Here is a 21,456-nt window from a genome sequence, read left to right on the forward strand (position 1 = left end):
GAAATTTTGTCTGTTTGTCTACTACCGAATAGATTTATTTCTAATTTTGCATGAATATTAATGAGAGGTCGGAAAAAGATAAAGGCTACAATTTGACACGCTAGGATGTATCCTAGCATAGTATTTTTGCTGCTTTATCGCTATATGTGGACGCTTCCACGGGGATGATGGCGCGGGCAGCAGCTAGTGTTAAATAATATGAAGTGAGCTACTTGTGTTCCGGTGCATAAGGCATCACATCCGTTCGATTGTCCATAGTTCCATTTATATTGATTCACAGTTAAGTGTCAATAATTTATATGTGAGTATGTGTATAATTTATAATCTGTGGCTGTGAAGTATCGATTAGGTAAAGAAGATGTGTTACACTTATTTGACAAATTATTCCAGTTTATAATTTACTCATACCATTACGATGTTCAAGTTTTCAACCAGTTAGATTTTACGAGCGTGATTGCAGACCATTAGCCGTTGAAGGAATTTGATATGCGAAATCTTCGCTTTCAAACTTACCCGTATTTATACTTCGTCGCCAATCGCCATACTGTAATTACTACTATTTCAAACTTATGTCAAACCACTGCAAGTTTCATTCTTTAGGAATCATGAGGGTAGTTGTACGTGCTCCACTATCCGATGACACAAGTCGCGCTTGGGTTGACAAGCGGGCAGAGACATTTGATCTTTGCTCGGGCGTGGTCGATAGCACTACATATGTTAACCGTGTTTACCCTGAGTGATCATCAAGTATAGTGTTATTATTATTACATCAAGTCTACATATTAACTTTGCAAGCTTGCGATCGCCAGTAATGTTCACCTGGAACACCAGAGTCAGGACCGTTGGAGCTGTTGCTCCGCCGCCGCCAGAGTGACGTGTGAGTGTTCAAAGTGGATTACATTTTACTTCTTTTCTCATGATTCTTGGTTGATTGCAAGTGCCTACATAAATTGATTTATTAAACGAGCCAAAACCGGCGACTATAGGAAACCTTAATACAGTCCCAGATATTATTCCTGAGCCCGAACTAAACTAAATTTCAATTTTTACCTACGCATCCCCGCCTCATATTACATAGTATTTACATTATCATCTTCAATGTTATATATTAATATTATAACAAAAATAAACAAATATTTTTATAACAGTTATCATTTTGACATTCACCTTAACGCCACAGATTCTTAATTTTAACTGTCAAATACTGATTACGCTGTCAATTCTGCCCTGTCAGCGTTCTGTGGTTAGTTTCCGAACTAATCCGTCCACGCTGTGATTAATAGTCTATCGGCTTTACAATCGACAAAAGAGTCTTCGTAGATGATTTGTCGGTGCACTTGACGGTCTGTCGTTACGTCACCGCCTGACTTATGATGTTCTAAGGAGTTGTTGGGTCTTTGATGTAATTGTTTGAAGTAAAATGGCATTTAAAAGTAGCTTATACAATCTCTACTTAATATTATAAATGTGAATGTAAGTTGTTACGCTTTCACGGATAAACCACTGAAATGATTTTGATGAAATTTAGTACAGAGATTGACAAGAGCTTGGGAATGGATATAGGCTATCTTTTATTGCGAATAAAAAGGCTTGGCGGGGTTGAAATAGTGGAAATGATGTAAGTATGAAAGTTCATCATTATCGAAGATTACACCACGAAAATTTGTATTTACAAATTTCAGCTTGAAGGTTGCTAAGTCGGCGGTAGGTAGCGGTCCGGGAAAACTGCACCCAGTATAAAATACCTACATTGAGTAGATATGAAGATAGCATCAAACACAGTAAACAAACTAAAACCACGTGTTCTTTGTTTTCCTTCGTTTACGGAACGCGAATCTCAGATTTCTCCGCTTTCCAAGTTGAATAACCCGACATTAGCGCATACTCAAGTGTGGATAATAATTACTTACCTACTTACTTAATACACGTGTGTTACCTACGGCATCCTCTATTTAGTTATTTCGGAATGTGGCTTCACTTTTACTTAAATTACGAGGAAAACTCGGCTTACGATCAAGGAACTTTCTTCGTAGTAATTCGTACATAACCAGACTGTGGAAAGAAGTTCCTTCCGCTAAGGAAACACCCTGAAAATACCGCGAACAAAAGTTTGTTTGCACGAGGTAAAAAGATTCCTGTAAGACAGACTGTTGAGGAACGCCACACAATCGGACGGAGAGATTGGATTGAAGTTTATGACGTTTGGTTAAACGATGGCATTTAGCAGCAGGAACTGCAGTGTATAATCAAAACTAATAGATCAACCTACACGGCACGGCACCTATTTCTGCCGTGCAGTAATGTGTAAGCATTACTGTGATTCGGTTTGAGGGGCGTAGCTAGTGAAATTACTGGGCAAATGAGACTTAACATCTTATGTCACAAGATGACAATCGCATTTATAGGACCGCTCAGAATTTATGGGTTTTTCAAGAATCCTGAGCGACATTGCATTTTAATGGGCGTATCAATTACAATCAGCTGAACGTCCTGCTCGTCTCGTTCCTTAATTTCATAAAAAAAAGGTAGAAACTTTACGCACGTCTGTCTGTCTGTCTGTCTGTCAAGACCCTTTATATCAAACGCGTAGACGTAGTGTTGAAATAACACGATATACTCAGGCGTACTGTCTCTTGAAGCTGTGAGTAAATCAACTTCTTAGTTAACATATAAAAAAAAACTTAAGTTTGTAATTTGACGTTATTTGGAAATCAACATCTGTCAGAACTTGCTAGGAACAACGACAAAAAATACTAGTTTCGATGCACTTAATGCTTTATAAGACAATCAAAACCCGTTTCGTAGCTACTGTTGTGACCTATTTACCACCGACTACAAACCACAAGCCGAAGCGTCTATCAATAAAGTAATAATTTAACTAAACCACCAATTATAGACTCTTGCCACAAAGCGACCTTGTTATTTGAAAACTTGAGTCTAGACTCGAGAAAGTCTAGCGTTTGCGTCAATAGCGTAATCACTTGCAATTTATAGGTTTCCCCCATTACTTGTGTAAATGTGAGAAATAGACTGTCTTTTGAACTACATAGTATTAGAATTGACTGGGAATTTAAAAAAAACTGGCTGTTATGATTTAGAATAAATATTTGTATTGAACGGGTGATTAACGAAAAATATTGTATCACTACACAAATTTATAAAGTGAATGAGAGTAGATGATTTTATGAAATAATTTATATATTATATTATATATTAATTATAATATAGCGGCGGAAACTGCCGAAAACCGAAAGCGGGGGAAATATGCATCACTCGGTGATGGATACATATTTGTTCCCTTTCGGGTGGAGACGATGGGTGCTTGGGGTTCATCGGCACAAAAACTAATAAAAGAGTTTTCCGAGCGTCTAACCGATTTAACAGGTGACCCTAGATCAGGTACCTCTGTCAAAGGATAAATTTGGCCATACAAAGGGGTAACGTTGCCAGCTTCATGTGCCACCTGCCGACAGCGTTCTTAATGATATTTACAATTTTTAATTAATTAATTTTATTAGATTATATACGTTTTATTTTATATTTTTTATATAAATATTGTTATTAATTACTAAGTCATGTATAAATAATTTGAAATAAAATTTATTATTTTATATAGTATAGAAATTATTTAAATATAAAGACAAAAAATTGGCTTGTTAAATTTTTTTATCATATATTTAGTTAGTTCTTTCGATTGTATTTCAACTGGTTTTGACATTTGAAATTGTGTAACTAATAACTACTTATTATTATTATTATTGTGTGACTAGTACCTATAATCTATATGACTAAGCTTTTAAATTGTACCCATTAATTTGACATATTATATGAAATAATTTTTATGGACAATTGCACGAGCGCATAAGGTTCACCCTGTAATGTTAGTGTAAAATTGAAATGATAATAAATAAATAAATATTGGAAGCAGCCAGCACTTTTCAAACTAATTTATTACGCATATAACAGCCATTCTAAAATACTCTATTTGATATTTGAAAAGAGTGGCCGTTGAGTTTCTTGTATGTTCTTCTCACGAGCTCAACTTATTACAAACATATGGTAAATTCAGTAATTTAATAGAAAAATTTGTAGTGATGATACAAAATTTAAGCTTAATTGAATAAAGTTTATTTCACTTTGACTTTGAAAGGCAAAGGTTCGGACTCGGCTTCGGACGCTCGAGTTCAAAGATGAGTTTGCGAGAATAATTGTGATATACGATAATTTGTTACAATTATTTTTGCACGAAACTAATAATCATTTTAATGCTTATCATTCGAAATTCAAGTTAAAACACACGTAGTAAAACATAATATAACAGTTTAGGACTTTTGAGAATATATTAACATTTTAGAAAAAGGCGACCAATTCTCGACCACTTGTCTTTAAACGTGAAATGTTTTTTTTGTGTACATGCACAGAATCAGTCATTGAAATTTATTAGTTATTATTATTTTCGTTTTAATATAAGTAATAATCACTATTTTCCTGAAACTCTGATAGAGCGGCGATATCACAGCACGAATCTATCATAAATCACGTTTTTTGTTTACAATAACCAAGCTAGTTTATCAAGCAATTCGTAACATAAACTGCACCATGCTACCACGACTATTGTAAACACAAGTGGGTATAGCGTCTCAAGTAGCCAGCATTGGGTTTGGCGCCAAAACACCTGGATTCTACGGGCGCGAGGGACGTGAAGAAAGGAGAAAAAATAATAACCCAAAAATTATTTAAACAAAAAAACAGAAACATCAAAGGGCTTATCACAATTCGCACCCAATAAATATTGATATAATATATTTGTAAGAATAATCACTTGAATTATTTTCTTAATAGTTTTAAGTAAGAAGGACTCACTACATTAACGATAGAAGCTGAAAGTGGAACGTTGTATTCACAAGACTTTACATAGTCTATGGTACTTTCTATCGTAATTTGATGGAGAAATCTGTTTCTGATTCAAGTACCCGACCGAATAGATTGAACCTTCATTCTAATCGGTTTACACTATTTGTCAATTCATGCTGATACAGAACAAATGCTTCTAGTAGAGAAAACTTGGTAATTAAATGAAATATTGACAATTTAATCCACAAAGTAGATCTCGAATGCAAAATATAACTATAATATATTATTAAACACTGTCTGTATGTTCGCGATTAACTCAAAAACTAGTGCACTGATTGCCATGCTGTTTCCACCAATGGATAGCGTGATTGTCGACGAAGGTTTAAGTATATAATTTCTTAAGTTTTTGTTTAAACTTTGTATACATTAACGATATTTGTTGGAGGTGTCGGAAAAAGTTAAGCCGTCTGGAGGTTTCTGCGAAAACGCTGTCTAAGCCCATTAAGATGTAATAAAATAATGTATGGTGGAATTGTGTATCTTATATAGGTCTACTGGTTGGCCTACTCTAAAGGTCGCCGCACGTACTTACGACTTCAATACTTACACTGGGAGTGAGACAGGCCTGCTTTAAGGTAGATTTTAAGTTATTATGAAGTTTTTAAATAAACATGCAACGTAGAGCAGCTCGAATTGTGGGGGACCCAGTGCTCTGTGAACGGCTGGATCACTTGGCGTTGCGTTGAAAGCGTCTACTACCGCATTTATCATGGGGAGTGTTCCAAAGAGCTGTTTAACCTGATTCCTGCCGCCGAATTCCACCTTCACACGACACGCCGCAAGTTAGGATATCATCCTCTCAATCTGGATGTGTGGCGGTCCTTCACAGTGCGGTTTTCAAGGAGCTTTCTTCCACGTACTACAAAGCTGTGGAATGAACTTCCTTGTGCGGTGTTTTCGGGACGATATGGGTACCTTCAAAAAAAGCGCGTACACCTTTCTTAAAGGCCGGCAACGCTCCTATGATTCCTCTGGTGTTACAAGAGATTGTGGGTAGCGGTGATCACTAAAAACAACTTTGCTATGCTTTAAAATATACTTTTCGTTTAAGTAAAAGTGACATTAAAACCCACATATACAAATATGTTTTCAGTAACTTATCCAAAGCTTCCATGTACGAATATCGAATTAACATTCAAAACTTAATCAAGCAGTAGGTTGTTAAGGTCGTCTGGTTTTACCGAATCGCAACAAGTTTCCGAAATGTCACTCGATCGTAAACATATTCCAATGTAGTGGAGTTTTTTCGTACAACTTAGCAACGAATTTATTTTTAAATAGATTATGTAGGACTTAAACGAAGAATATTGTTCCAGTTGCTTGACGATTTATTTTTTGCATACCTTTTAAATTTTTTATTTTATTTTAGATTTCGGGGTGAGAAAGGTTATGCGCAATCGTGAATATATTTATTTGTATTTAATAAGGTAACGTTTTAGACATTATTATAATGTGATAGCTTCAAGGTACCCTTTAATTATATTAATACTAACTGATGCCCGCGACTTCGTCCGCATAGATAAAGGGTATTTAAAAATAATAAGCAAGTTTGTAATTAAAGATAATCTCAGTTCCGGTTCCCGTTTTCGCTCCCGTTCCCAACATATTATATGAATCTTATTTCAAGGAAGATTGCTATGGGAAACTAAACCTAGTATTGGTACAGTTTTTCACAACTCCCGCGGGAACTATAGAAAATAATAGGATTACTGTTGATATTTGAAGGATACCGAATACCTACAGAATCTCTTCTATATTTCTGGCAAAAAATTACAAAAGTGAACCATTCTGTCAAAATTTAAAACATCATTAGAATTGTCTCTAACTACCTAAGTTCCCACTTAAAAAGTCAAAAAAGTAATTTATTTTCTCTTCAAAATTATTTCCTTATTATTTCCTTATTGTAAATCAATGATAAGATATCTTGTTTAACAAAGAGCTTTTCATCGATATAAATTAGATAAAAAAGATTTTAGAACGTATAATAAGGACGTGACCTTTTTCTTATGCCGACGACATGTATGTAAGGCCGACAGTGAACGCCCATATTATCTTGATTTCGAGTTCAGCAAAACCAATCTATAACATTGGCATTTGACGTTGCTCGAATGGTTTAACATCCGCAAATTAATAAAGGGCTTATGACCCTGCGTCTTTATGACGCCAGGTCATAAATAACACTTCTAAAAATTAGTACCGTTTGCAAAAATGTCGGATGATAAAAAAAATGTAGCTGTTGGAACCTACATAACATTAGAACATATTTATCACGCAACACATAAATAGCGATCTAACAACAGATTGTTTTTCAAATAATATTATAAATAAGAGTTTAAAGAAACTAAAAAAACACCCTAAAATGCACAATATATTCTTTGGTGTTCGAAATTTCCTAATATTAGATAAATCAGTTAAAGATAATGGGTAAAATTTAAAATAATATTAATTCCTGCCTTATCGACGATAGATGAGAATTATAGAAATTAACATGGATAAATTTTATCAAATTAATGTACTGTCATCGGTCCTCGATAAATCTACAAAGTCAAAACGAAATCTGGCCGTTTAAAGCGGGTCAAAATCGCGCCCAAATGAGTCGGTTACAAGCAAACATACATACAGGTTAAGCTAATAAAAAAGCATATAAAATAGGAGGATAAAGGAGTTTACCGGTTACGTAACACTAAAAATATTACCAAAACGTTGAAAGAGTGAAAAATTTTACATCTAAGTACATCACGGATAGTTTGAAAAAAGCGATGTGTGTGAAACTACATTTCTTTTATTATATATGCAGTATTTTTTTAATAACACATAAAATAAACGTATTGATAAAGTATTTTCGGAATTTTTCAGAACTTTTTTAGTAGTAGAAAAAACAAACATCGTAATAAGCCACAGTATCTCCAGGCATATCTTATTAATAACCAATCTATAAATTTAGTTCAATTTTTATTTTAAAATGAAACAAATTTAACGGAACAAATTGGACTTCCTATTTCATTTCGTTCGCTCGATCAAGGTTGTTGGTGTAAGTTTAATTAATATTTGATTTATTATGGCCTGGGGCATTACACCATGATATTGTAATGATAATAACATTCGATAAAAATATCTGTTTCAAGGGTTAATTTTTTATTTTATTTTGAATTTTAATCGATTTAATCCAAAACACTATCTTTTTATGAGAAAGTTTTTAAACAGCATTGCAATTGCGCGCATCTGTTTGATCCATAATATGTTTCAGACTCATCTCACACTATCTGGCCTGTAAGGCACTTCAAACCGAAACTCAAACAGTGCTTGCACCGGCCTCCTTGAAAACAAAAAAATCCGCTGTGCTACCCACCTAGCCGGTGAGTCTTCTATACCTGTGGAAAGCATCCTGAAGGTTTAGTTGGTGATATTACTTTAAATATAAATAATCGGTTTATTGTAATTCGGGAAACTCTGTAACAACATACTGTCCCAAATACCACAGTGTCTGAAGACGAAGGTTTTTAAGCAGTGTGTAATTGCCAATTGCCAGTGATAACTTACGGAACGCAGACGTGGTATTGAAGAGGGCTATGCCCAGAGTTTCTCTGCGAGATCGACTCCTTTGCACAGGATGCCGGCTAGATTATTGGTACCACAACGGCACCTATTTCTGCCGTGAAGCAGTAATATGTAAGCATTATTGTGTTTCGGTCTGAAGGATGCCGTAGCTAGTGAAATTACTGGGCAAACGAGACTTAACATCTTATGTCTCATGCAGACGCGCGCAATTGTGCCGATCAGAATTTTTGGAATTTTCAAGAATCCTGAGCGGTACTACAATGTAATGGGCAGGGCGTATCTATTACCATCAGATGAACGACCTGCTCGTCTCGTCCCTTATTGTCATAAAAAAAACCAACATATGGACATGATGGCGAAACGCAAGTGGCAGTGGTGAGGGGACATAGCTCAACGGACAGACGGCTGTTGGGAGAGTAAAATCCTCGAATGTTGACCGTGTACCGGAAGTCGCAGTGTTGGTAGCCCCCCCCCCAAATTCGAAATATAACTATCAATATGAACACTTTTAGCTGAGTAGTACATAATTATTATTGGCACAATGATTTTTTGTCTTGATTCCATTTTGTAATCAGACAGGAAAGAAAATAATAATGCTATATTTAACAACATTAGGATTAAAATCATTTATTCCTCTAATTTCAGTTGTACGTATAGGATAAAATTGTTTGATAGTTTTTGTTTAAGTTTCTTTTTTAAAATGTTTGCTTTATGTTCGATCTTTTTATTTTTAAAGTAGTATCAATGTAGTTTTAATATCTTCCAACAATCTATAATGACAACCAAAACTTGTTTAGTATTTTATTAGTTTCTTAAACAGCAAACGACCTCTCAATGTAAACCAGATCTAATAACGACATTAGCAGGATGTGATTGGGCTTTGGAATTTTATATACTTATTAGACATTGGTCTTGTCAAAATTAATTAAACATTCTATGAATTTTAACATTATCAGTTTTAGCTCAAAACCTCTGCTCTTAGAACTAGTGTCTCGAGATTGATTTTATTAAAATTTTGACCGGATATACGGATAAGATAAGGTATACATTTTCTATATTAGCAACGATTTTATATATTTTATTAACAGACTTCAAAAAAGGAGGAGGTTCTCAATTCGTTGGTATTTTCTTTTTTTTCTTATAATTAAAATATAAATGAAATACGTGTTTTGCAATGTCACAGGTTGCAGTTAGGTAGATAAAGGCAAACTAAACCTGCTATTGGTATAGTTATAGCTCATAAAAAAAGATTTTCCTGGGATAAAATGTAGCCTATATCTTTTCCTAAGCTCTAGTCTATCACTGTACCAAATTTCATCAAAATCGGTTCTGTAGTTCCGGCGTACAAGCGTAACAAATTAAACTTACTTTCACATTAATTATAATATGAGTAGGTGTTATTCTTTCGTTTTTAATATTGATTAAGGATAAGGAACCCTAACAAACTGACTTAGGAACGCTTTTGTTTATTTTTTATACCTGAAGATACGCAAGCCCAAATTTAAATTTAGAAAACACAATTCTTTTTTTAAACTTCAGTGATTGATGTAATATATAAGAATGTTTCCCAAAAATCCATTAGAAACAGGTTCAAAAGATCCGGGTCATTTACGCTACCTATAATTAAATCAAAATTAAAGGTTGTTGTGAAATAAATCACATCGCATATTGTTCATCGCAACTTATGTTTATTAAACAGGATATTACCATTAATTCACTATTAGTTGATTTTTAAATAATTTTATTAAGTTCGCTAGGTCATTGTAAGGTCAACGATAAACTTATTATAATAGAGATGTTATCAATTTAGCTTTTTTTTTATAACAGCTGATGGCAATTGATACGCCCTGCCCAATACAATGCAGTAACGCTCAGGATTTTTTGTAAACCGAATAACTCTGAGCGGCATTTCAATTGCGCTCGTCACATTGAGACAAAGATGTTAAGTCTCATTTGCCCAGTAATTTCACTAGCTACGGCGCCCTTTTGACCGAAACATCCTAATGCTTACACATTACTGCTTCACGGCAGAAATAGAAAATATATAATATAGAAATAGCTTTGAAAAGGATGCGAATCACCTGTTGTTAAGTGATCACCGCTTTTTTTGGTCACTTTGAGTTAGGTTACCGAGCTTTTTATTTCCGTGTATCAATGTTTAAGTTATTTAATAGAGTACTTCAAAGTAATATGGTCAATGTAAATGTGTCTTACATGGTTATAAAAAAATAATACTGTTATTCTTGCTATCTCTAGAGTTCAGACAGTTTTGTTTAAATTACCGTATAAATCTTAAAGTTTAAGGCTTTGTTTATGTAGAATTTTATGTATAATTCAGTGACATTGACATATGATATGTACAAATAGGATGTTTAGTATGAGCAACGTAGTGCGAGATACATTCTGTGTACGGCAGACCTTGTGAATAGACATTATATGTACATTTATATGGTTATAGTCACACATGATACTATTCCAGATTGATTAAAACTATACTTGTATCCTAAGATCATTTAAAAGGCATAAAAGGCATTTATTTTCTCAAAATTGATTCCTTTACAATTTGTTTTGATGTCATTTCTAATATACTAGATACTACTGCCGCTTCGGAAATAAATGGAGCTGGAGAGAGAAGAAGCGGCGCAAGAAACTCTCCCAGCATTATTTTTTTGCGCTCTTTTTAATAAAATATACAATTTTGTACTGCCATTGCTATTGCTATAAAATAAACATAATCTAGTCCCAGGCTGTCCAATCACTTAGAAATTCAGCTGTGGAGTAGTAGGATTAACGAAAGAGCCATTTTTTAATAAAATATTTATACGTCTAGAAAGACTGTGACCGCTGTGAAAGCGTCGAAAAAAATTGAGGTTGACAGTTAACCTCTATTTTAAACAATGCTCGCACACTAACAATAAATACTAAAATGATAATAATAATTTTAACACACTCTTACACAAACTATCTTGCCCCAAGTTAGGCATAGCCTGTGCTATGGGTGCAAGACAACGATATATTTAATACAATATACTTACTTAAACATACATAAATACAAATATACTCGTACATCGATGACTCGGAAACAAACATTCATATTCATCATATAAATAATTGCACCTACCAGGATTCGAACCCGGGATCTCTAGCTCAGTAGTAAGGTTCACTAACCACTGGGCTATCTATAGCCTCTCAATGTAAACCAGATCTAATAACGATCTAATAACTCGTTACATTATGGTCTGCCCTCTAGGACCATAATGTAACGAGTGTAAGACATAGCTTGTCACGCACACTAAAGTAATAAACCTGGCCTGTTTTCATCGGTTGTCTTTAGACTCTAGAGATATAAATATCTATAAGAAGCTCTATCTAGCCGTATAAATTATCTAAGGTTGTATCTAAATATTGTAAGAGATTTTATTTGACAGTTAAAATTTTTTAAAATTATATAAATTGGTTTAACTTAATCGTTGATTTTTTTTTTCTAAAATGACATTCGTACAAAAACTATGATAGTTAAAAGGCATTTATTTTCTTAAAATTGATTCCTTTAGAATTCTTTTTGATGTCATTCTAACACTACCACAGTTCAATGAGTATAATACACACATTAATTGTTGATAAGCCCCTTGTGAAACGAAATTGATTATTGTTCAATAATTTATAAAAATGCAATTGTAGCTGCTGACGCAAAAGTTTTGCAAAAATTTTACTTAAGAACAGGCAGTACTGAAAAATAGGCCTAAAATTAGCAGGATCAAAATAACTGCCAGATTTGAACAAAAGGCTATATATAACTTTGCTGTATTTCATGTGGTAAAGGAACACATCCTCTTTGTTAGTTTAATGTGAAACTCCAAGGCATTGAATCCACGAACTAATATGCATCCAGTACCTACCAATAAAACCTTAAATCAACAATTACACTAAGTGTGCTGAAACTGAGACGAGCTCAGTTTAATTTGGAAAATCGTCTGAAAGTGCCGGATACTTGTAATCTTTAAACAGTTTCAAACTTTATACAAACGCCGTTAGAGTTGAAGTTTATTTGTTTCGTATAATTACGATCATTTTAAAATCGGAAGACAGATAATGGGCCTGTGGTGAAGTAGGCATACTTGAAATTATCCTTTTCCGATGGCCTCAATTCTCCGTAATGAATAAGATAGTAGGTTAAATAGTTTCGTGAAAACGGTTAATGTTATCTTTGTTATAGATAAAGATAATCTATTCTATTATTTTAATAACCAAAGATAAAGATAACATAAGACATAGCCCAGGTGGTTGCGAAACTGAAGTGGCAGTCGGCAAGGCATAGCTCGACGGATAGATGGCTGTTTGGGCAGTAAAGTCCTCAAATCGACCATGTGCCGGAAGACGTAGTGTTGGTAGGTCTGCCATAAGATGAACCGTCGATCTGGTCAAGATCGTCGGAATACATTGGATGAGGACAGTGCAGGACCGATCGTCATAGCGATCTTTGGGGGAGGCCTTTGTCCAGCAGTGGACGTCTTCCGGCTGAAATCATGATTTAACCACAAACCTAACACTGATGTTTGTAATGTAAGGATGTTATCTAAGTGGGGGCTTTATTTTCTTTTTAAATAAAGAACAATAAGCTACATCTACTTGCTGAAATTATCATATATTTCAAGAAGGATTATTTATATATTAATTAATTATTTCATATACTTCAAGTACATCTGAGGAAACTTATTTAAAGCAATAACAATTTTCTTTGATTAACGTGAGTGTTACACATTTAAATAAAACACTTTTTAAAGGATTAAAACGCGTGTAATTGTAACTTTGTTTTACAGTAGATTTTTGCGTAAAAGTTTCACCTCCAGTCTCCCTGAAAACGAGATCTGAAAAGGTGTTCAAACGTTCGCGTCGGGTTAACTACAATAATACTAAAAATTTAACTTTTACGCAAAAAACTAATGTAAAACAAAGTTACAGTTACACGCGTATTAATCTTTTAAAAGGTGTTTTATTTAAAAGCAATAACAATTTCAAACTGTATAACTTGCTCATTTATTTACGTATACAATAAATATATTCTTTAAATGAAACATCTAATAAAATGAAATTAAATCTATAAATGATCCTGGGTACAAGAGAGCTATTAGAGAGAAATTTATAAGGTTATAAGATATTAATGAATTAACAGGGTTCTATAATAATAATTGAGAAAATAATGTATTAATTTCGTTAATATTATTTGAGTATTTATTATAATTTTAGCGGTCTCATAATTGTAACCAAATCGGCAAGGTTGACGGATGTTAATCGCTTCGCCCGCGATAGCGGCGGCGCCAACATAATATCACGGTATACATAATATGTTGCAGTAGGTATGTGGGTATGCATATCAGCAAAAACAACATTAACTATTAAGGATATCTTTGAATAATAATGATGAAAACATCTACAAAAGTTGTGATGAATTTTAGAACATTTGAAATCATTGTTTAAACCGACGGTGAAGATAAATATAAAAAAGCCAGTTTGCAAGACCAATTGATAGAAGTAAAATCTTCATCTAAGCAAGGTTAATAATAAAAACATCATCTATTTTTTGTTTTTATTTGCTCCTTGATTTATCACGCTCCCTTACTAGACTCGAGCCGACTATACCTCAATGAGCGTCACATAGCCGAGCTTGTCATATAGTATCATTCAACCCACTAATTAAGTTTTCAGAGCACCTTAAGAAATTTTCACTTATTATTTATTATTGAACATAAAAATTTTCCTTTTTCAATATATTGGAATGGTAAGGGAATAAATTCACACGAATTATTTTATTTATTAGTATAAAAGTACTAGCATTTATGTGGTTAAATATAATAAACTTTTATTGCGCTATCGTACACAAAAATGACAATTTATATAACATAAAAAATTACCACTTCTGAACTATTAAAATTATTTTACATTAAAAAGTTTATTTCTCAGAAAAATCAATGTTCATACATAATTTCAACGACTGCCTGACGCGAGTGTAACATTGTACACCCATCCCTAGAAAAGTATTCAACGCCGCTAAAGAAGTTTACACTTCAAAAAAATAACAGATTTCTGTTAGATTTTTTATAACAGTTTCATTGTAGTTTCATTATATTCAAACAAAGTCATTTAAGTTATAGTAACCTTTACCACACACACGTTTTCCAATTTAATTTCGATATACATTTGCTTTGAACGTTATCTGGGATCTTTTTGGAAAAGCATATACAACGCCCCACAAAAGACTTACAAACTCGACTTAGCCGAGTAGTAGGCATTATAAGTTTATGTTTGTCCCTGTTGTTATCATTATGGTTAGGACAGTTTCTAGCAAATTCACTTATGTGCCTATGAAATAACATTATCAAAATATATATTGCGAGGCATCATTCAAGATGTTTATTTCTTTAAATTTTTCTCTCAATGATTCTTTAAGACCTAGGTTATAATTAGGGCGAATAGCCCTCTTCTGCAGCAAAAAGATGGTATTAATATCGGCAGCATTGCCCCATAGTAATATACCGTAGGACATAAACTATAAAAAAAACTAAAGTAAACTAGTCACGCCGTTACTACGTCAGTTAATTGTCTAAACTTTTTAACCACGTATGCTGCAGAGCTAAGTCTATGTGCCAATACTTCAATATGGGCACTATTGTTATTTTATTGTCGTATTTAAACCATATTAGGAAAAGATATAGAATAAAAATTGAGAAAACAATGAAATGGGATCGTATCGTGGGATTGTCAACTCTATTAATACTCTGTTGATATTTTGTTAAGCGTTTACTGACAACAATAGCCTAACACTAACAGGAAATACATTCGAAAATTGTTGCTTTTGTGAACTACAAATACAACGGTCATAGTATTATCAATACGAGAGCCCGCTTGCTTTTTACTAGAAATAGACAAAAGCAAATATATAACTACAAATGACATACATCTTATGTATACATCTTGTCGGGATCTTGTGCATCTATACATAAATATAAATAAAATTGGAGTGTCTGTTTGTAATATTGAAATAACCGTTTTTTACTACATGTATATGAATACATCAAAATAACATTTTTTAAAATTTTTGTCTATCTGTCTGTTTGTTCCGGCTAATCTCTGAAATAGCTGGACCGATTTTGACGGGACGGGAGCGTATATTGACATATAATTATATTATTGGAAGTTTTCCAATTTCAAATAACTTGAAGTAAAAGATTTATTTGTGCAACGTTTTTATATAAACAAAGTTTTCAAAAAAAAAAATCGGTTATTTTTTTACATTATTATCTTCTCTCATGCCTTTATATCTCCAAAAGGGTACACAGAAGGTCACCAGATTGCAGCAGCATACATCCACATACATACATGTACATAATGAAGGCAAACCCAACGAGAAAAACGGGAACAATTCTAGACTCTGTGCTGCTAATAAGAATTCTCTCACAGACAAACTTAACATAACTTTTTTATCGCATATTAATATTTTTTATTATGAAAACTGATGAGACATTCAACGGTAAGTGATATCAATTAGAATGCAGTGCCGCTCAGAATACTAGAAAAACACAAAATTATGAGGGACATCACAATTACGCTCGTCAGTTTAAGACAAGTTTTGTTTAGTCTTATTAACTCAGTACAGGAAAAGGCTCTGGAACCCTCTTGTCGGGATCTTGTGCATAGAAGACCCACTGGTAAAATAACCCACCATTCGAACCCAAGATCTCAATCACATCATATAATACTTTCTATTTATTGGAATCTTTATGATCATGAAAACACCCCGCATTACTCACAACTTAACTTTAGTAAGAATTAGTGTAGTAATTTATACAGTTGGTAATTTTTGTAACAACATGTTTAAAAATGTTCTAAGCAAAATTTATTTTATTAATTTCCAAGTTGAATTAATAATTTTTATGTATTTCTATAGCCTTTACACATTTTGCATATGCCAAAACAAATAACATAATATAATTAACATAAACTCATTAATATACGCTCATAAAATTTATAAATCACAAATAAATATGTCGCGCGTAACTCTCAAGGCGATTATTATGAAACTTTAGCACCGACCTGTCGAGCTATTAGGAAACCGCGAAATATTCGACTTTATATTATCATATTTATATTAAAATTCTATTGGCTATTTCAAGCCATTTATTTTAGCTTTATAAGTTTAACGTAACATCTATATTATAATAGTAATAATAGTACATCTATATAATTTAATAAGGCAAAAATTTACATAAGTAATTTTTTTTTACTCTTATTCATTTCATTATTAATCATTGTTAATAGAGTGAATATGCTATTATACCTATCTTTCTCATATTATAGACAGAATACTATTTCCTCCGAAAGAGGACATCCTATAAGATTACATGTTCATATTTCACATAAAATAATTCCAGATTTTTCTTCTTTCAGAATTGATTTGGTCCTATTTTACCATAATATAATGTTAATATCCACATGAAATTAACTTTAATATTTGGAAATGTTAATGGCTCAAATAATCACCTATTATGTAAGTACGTCCTACTTAGGAATACTTAATTTGACCTCTAAGTAAGTAGAGTGAGACCGGATTGGTACAACTCGAATTTTACTCGTTCGATTCCCACGAATATCTTAAGGTTTTCTTAATCAGTCCTTCAAAGTTATATTGCAAACTTCTAAAGTAAAGGTGACATAAAAATTGGCTTTTTTCATATTATATTTATTGTTCAAAAATATCATAATGCAATCAATACTTATAATCATACGAAAGACTTCAACGCGCTCATTATTACGCGTTCATATCTTTTGTATACCACATCGAAGCTTGCGAATCATTTTCGTATCATTAAATTTAAATTAATACTAACTCATAATTCCTTAAAGATTAACCACATACTTAGCGTTGTCCAATTATGTTAATTATCACGCAATTTGTTAACTAATTAAGCGCAATTAATTCCGATAAATTTCTTCATTTATCACATATTTCGTTTCAAATTATTATTGTACATTATCAACTAGTTCAAATCTTATATAGAAATAATATAAAACCATAAAACAGCATGTGGTCCTCACGCAGATCAGTCAATCTTTTTTCACGTATCAGGATGCAAATTGTGTAATACATATTAACACTCACCGTTTGCAAAAACTCTTTGGTAACCGTAGCGTAGCTATTCGCAAACGTCACTGGCACAACACAACACACAGGATGAAAAAGAAAATTCACAGTGTTCTATGTTCAAAAATAGTTTCAGGTTCACGGGATAAGCGCGCTTCAGTGCGGTGCGCGCTACGGCGGCGAGCGGGCGCACGGATTGACTGGCGGCAAGAGACTGCGCACTCCCACCATTCGCGCCCGAAATACTAATCACCTTGCTATCGATGGTGATTGAGACACAAGGGAAAAGAGTCCGCGGTTGCACTGAGCTTTAGATTATTAATGTTTACCGAGTAATATTACAATGCATCTATTAGCACTCACGGAGCGTAAAAGGATTTACGTGTTTTAAAATAAAAATAATAATTGTTAAAAATTTTATTAAGAAAAAATACCTTAGAACTGTTCTTAGAATGGTCTTTTTTTGAGGCTCTTTCACGCCTAAACCACTGATCGTATCAACATAAAACTACCACCATTCGATGCAAAATTTATCCTAGACGGTTACATATTTTTTGAATTCCAACGTTTCTTAATTTTTTTATTGCTGATTTACTTTTGTGAACATTTTTTGAAAGGAAAATAATTAAAATATCAATATGAATAAAAATAAATTTAATAATAATTTTGATTTATTTCTTTTTAAAATTCGCCCTGGCGGGAACGGCTAGTAATATATATTTATATAGTTATTTTTAAAGTGATAACCCTCACTTCTGGGATAAATTAAATTAAATTTTTGGTAGCAAATTTAATTTAAATACCTCAGAAATCTTTTCACCTATTAACCGCAGTTATCTATTCAACATCAAATCATAAAAACTATGTTAAATTTTATTTGAATTAAAGTAAAAAAAAGTAAGTTATTTCATATTTTTATATTTTGATCTGTGTCTAGTTTCCTTAAACATATTTAGAGGTGTTCGAGGGTTCAATTCTTTCTTACGCTAGATATACCTGCTAATTCTAAATTGTAATTTCTTAACAGTTTAGTTTCGCTTAGGCTAAATTGTAACACTGACTCGATAACCATTCGCTAACGCTTTTAACTTAAACCGCAGTTGATAGATATATCACTGATCACTCATGACGTTATACATTTCACTCGCAGCGCTTGAGGCCACATTAGTGACCTAACTATACCCAAATTGTGACGTGGAGATGCCTCATACCAGCCTCCAGGCCTTTCCGGTGCCAAAACCTTGAGCTACCGATAAAGGTCAATACTATTCGAAATTATATTGCTGTGTCACGCATACTACTTCATCGCTGTTGTAAAAGTCTTAATCGAATTTTATTTGGTTAATAAAAGATGTTTAACTACAAAAATCATTGAATTTTATGCGTAAATAGAACATCATAATATGTTTCGATAGAATACAAAAGAATAGGATACTATTCTACGAGATATCAAAATATTGAATTAAGAAAAACACTCTGAAACTAAAACACGACCGTTCCCAATATTCTATCTACAGATAGAGATAAATTACTACCTTCTACTGTCAGTAATTAGCTTTTAGTAATCTGAAGCTGTCCCAATATACCCGATAAGTCCTCCTTATCGCCTTATATTGGGACGCGTGAATTGCAATTTCCATACAAACTTCTATCGCTGGTAAGCTATACGTCGTCCCATTGACAGACAGCGTGTACGGATAAGGTGAGCTACCGTCGATAAGTTTATTGGGACAGAAAAGTCAACGATAGTTACGATTTTTATCTCAAGTAAGAGATAGAATGAATATTGGGAACGGCTGTAAATCAGTGGGAGGCTCCTTTGCACAGGATGCCGGCTAGATTATGAGTGCCACAATGGCGTCTTTTTCTGCTATGAAGCAGTAATGTGTAAGCATTACTGTGTTTCAATCTGAAGAGTACTATTACTATTGAAATTTATTTTGCAAATGAGACTTTACATCTTATGTCTCAAGTTGACGAGCGAAGTTGTAAAGCCGCTCCGAATTTTTGGGTTTCTTTTTGAGAATCCTGAGCGATACTGCATTGTAAAAAGCAGGGCGTATCAATAATCATCAGCTGAACGTCCTGCTCGTCTCGTCCCTTGGCATAAAAAAACTAGAAGTTTAAAATAAATTTTCTGTACAATATTTGGAAGTTGATATCAACTTAAACTTAAAAATTATGGCTAATGCGGATATTTATATATAGCGTTACGGCCTAGTGAAATTTGACAATTAATTAATATAAGTTACTTACTTTTATGGTAAGACCGGTGGGTTATACATTATTCTTTTATATGTATATATTATTCGTAAAGAAAAACCCGCCCTACTCACTTCCTTCTACTAACGGGAAAACCACAAAACTAGAATATAAGTTATAAGGCATCATAAGGTACTTTTTGCTTTTGGGTTTTATAAAAAGTATTTATGAAACTGTTTTAGTAACTTATTTTTTACACCTACTCGACAATGTCCAAATAAATGTCATCATATCACAGATGTACATAATATTATCAAAACTGTCTAACGGCCGTTCCCAATATACTATCTACAGATAGAGATAAATAACTACCTTCTACTGTCAGTAATAGCTGTCAATAATCTGAAGCTGTCCCAATATACCCGATAAGTCATTCTTATCGCCTTATATTGGGACGTGAGAATTGCCATTTCTATACAAACTTCTATCGCTGGTTAGCTATGCGTCGTCCCATTGACAGACAGCGTGTACGGATTAGGTGAGTTACCGTCGATAAGTTTATTGGGACAGAAAAGTCAACGATAGTTACGATTTTTATCTCAAGTAAGAGATAGACTGAATATTGGGAACGGCCGTAAGGGAGTAAAATAATTTAAATTTGGAACATCGAGGTTCGTATGAATACTCTTAGCATACAAATAGTATATAGAAATGAGCTTGTGAAATGAGATAAATGAGACTTTAAAAAAACGAGCCCTTTTATGAATTTCAGTATGAGTGATCGTGTATTAAATTGAATGATTTAATACTAATTGATAAGATTTATATGATCAATTCACAGTCTCAGACGATTTTGAAATCATTCAATTGTAAAGGATGTAAGTGAATGTAGATGAAGACATACATACAATCACGCATGTCTTCCAGAAGTATAGTTTAGAAACTATAGCTGCTTCCTGGCCTACCTCGTTTCTGGCAGTTTCTTATTAGTAATAATTCTTCTTTACATGCCCCTTTACGAACTTATGTACCTAGCTTCATCACCTTTAGCAAGTGTTAATACGATATTTTATAATAAAAATTATTGAAGTAGGCGTTACTTTGCGGAAATCTATATTTATCCAAATGTTTTGAGTTTTATTTAGTGTTAATTTCGCAAATATTTGTCATTTAAACAATTCGACACGTGTTTTGACTCTACACGAGGCTTCCTCAGGACATACATGAGGTTCATACATGCTCAGTTAATCTTGCAACTCTAGATTTGGCCGTTCTTAATAATTCCCCAACCTTTGCAACCTCTGTATATTTGTGCAGTCAATCTATTTTCATACATTGTGTCTACATGATCCAAACACCTCTATTATAATTAATATCTCTTCCGATTCAGTAAGCTTATTTTTGTGCACGGGTCTCCTGGAGTTAAGTGATCATCGCCGCCCAACATTCTCTTGCAACACCAGAGGAATCACAGGAGCGTTTCCGGCCTTTAAGGAAGGTTTACGCGCTTTTATTGAAGGTACCCATGTTGTATCGTCCTGGAAACACCACACAAGGAAGTTCATTCCACAGCTTTCTAGTACGTGGACGAAAGCTCCTTGAAAACCGCACTGTAGAGGACCGCCACACATCCAGATGGTGGG

General features: G+C 33.4%; 1 protein-coding gene across 2 annotated transcripts in view; it reads right to left on the reverse strand.

Annotated features, from left to right (window-relative positions):
- The window catches only part of LOC126977255 (uncharacterized), a 258,799-nt gene that overhangs the window by 147,769 nt on the left and 89,574 nt on the right, over positions 1 to 21,456 (reverse strand). Inside the window, exon 1 of one of the 2 annotated variants that reach the window (XM_050825995.1) lies at positions 17,630 to 17,819. The exons of the other annotated variant lie outside the window; for it this stretch is intronic. The gene's annotated coding sequence lies outside the window, so the exon portion shown is untranslated. Of the gene's footprint in view, positions 1 to 17,629; positions 17,820 to 21,456 lie in introns of those variants that run through there. 2 annotated transcript variants of the gene reach the window in all.

The sequence above is a fragment of the Leptidea sinapis genome, chromosome 44 (genome assembly GCF_905404315.1).
Source record: "Leptidea sinapis chromosome 44, ilLepSina1.1, whole genome shotgun sequence".
Lineage (NCBI taxonomy): Eukaryota > Metazoa > Arthropoda > Insecta > Lepidoptera > Pieridae > Leptidea > Leptidea sinapis.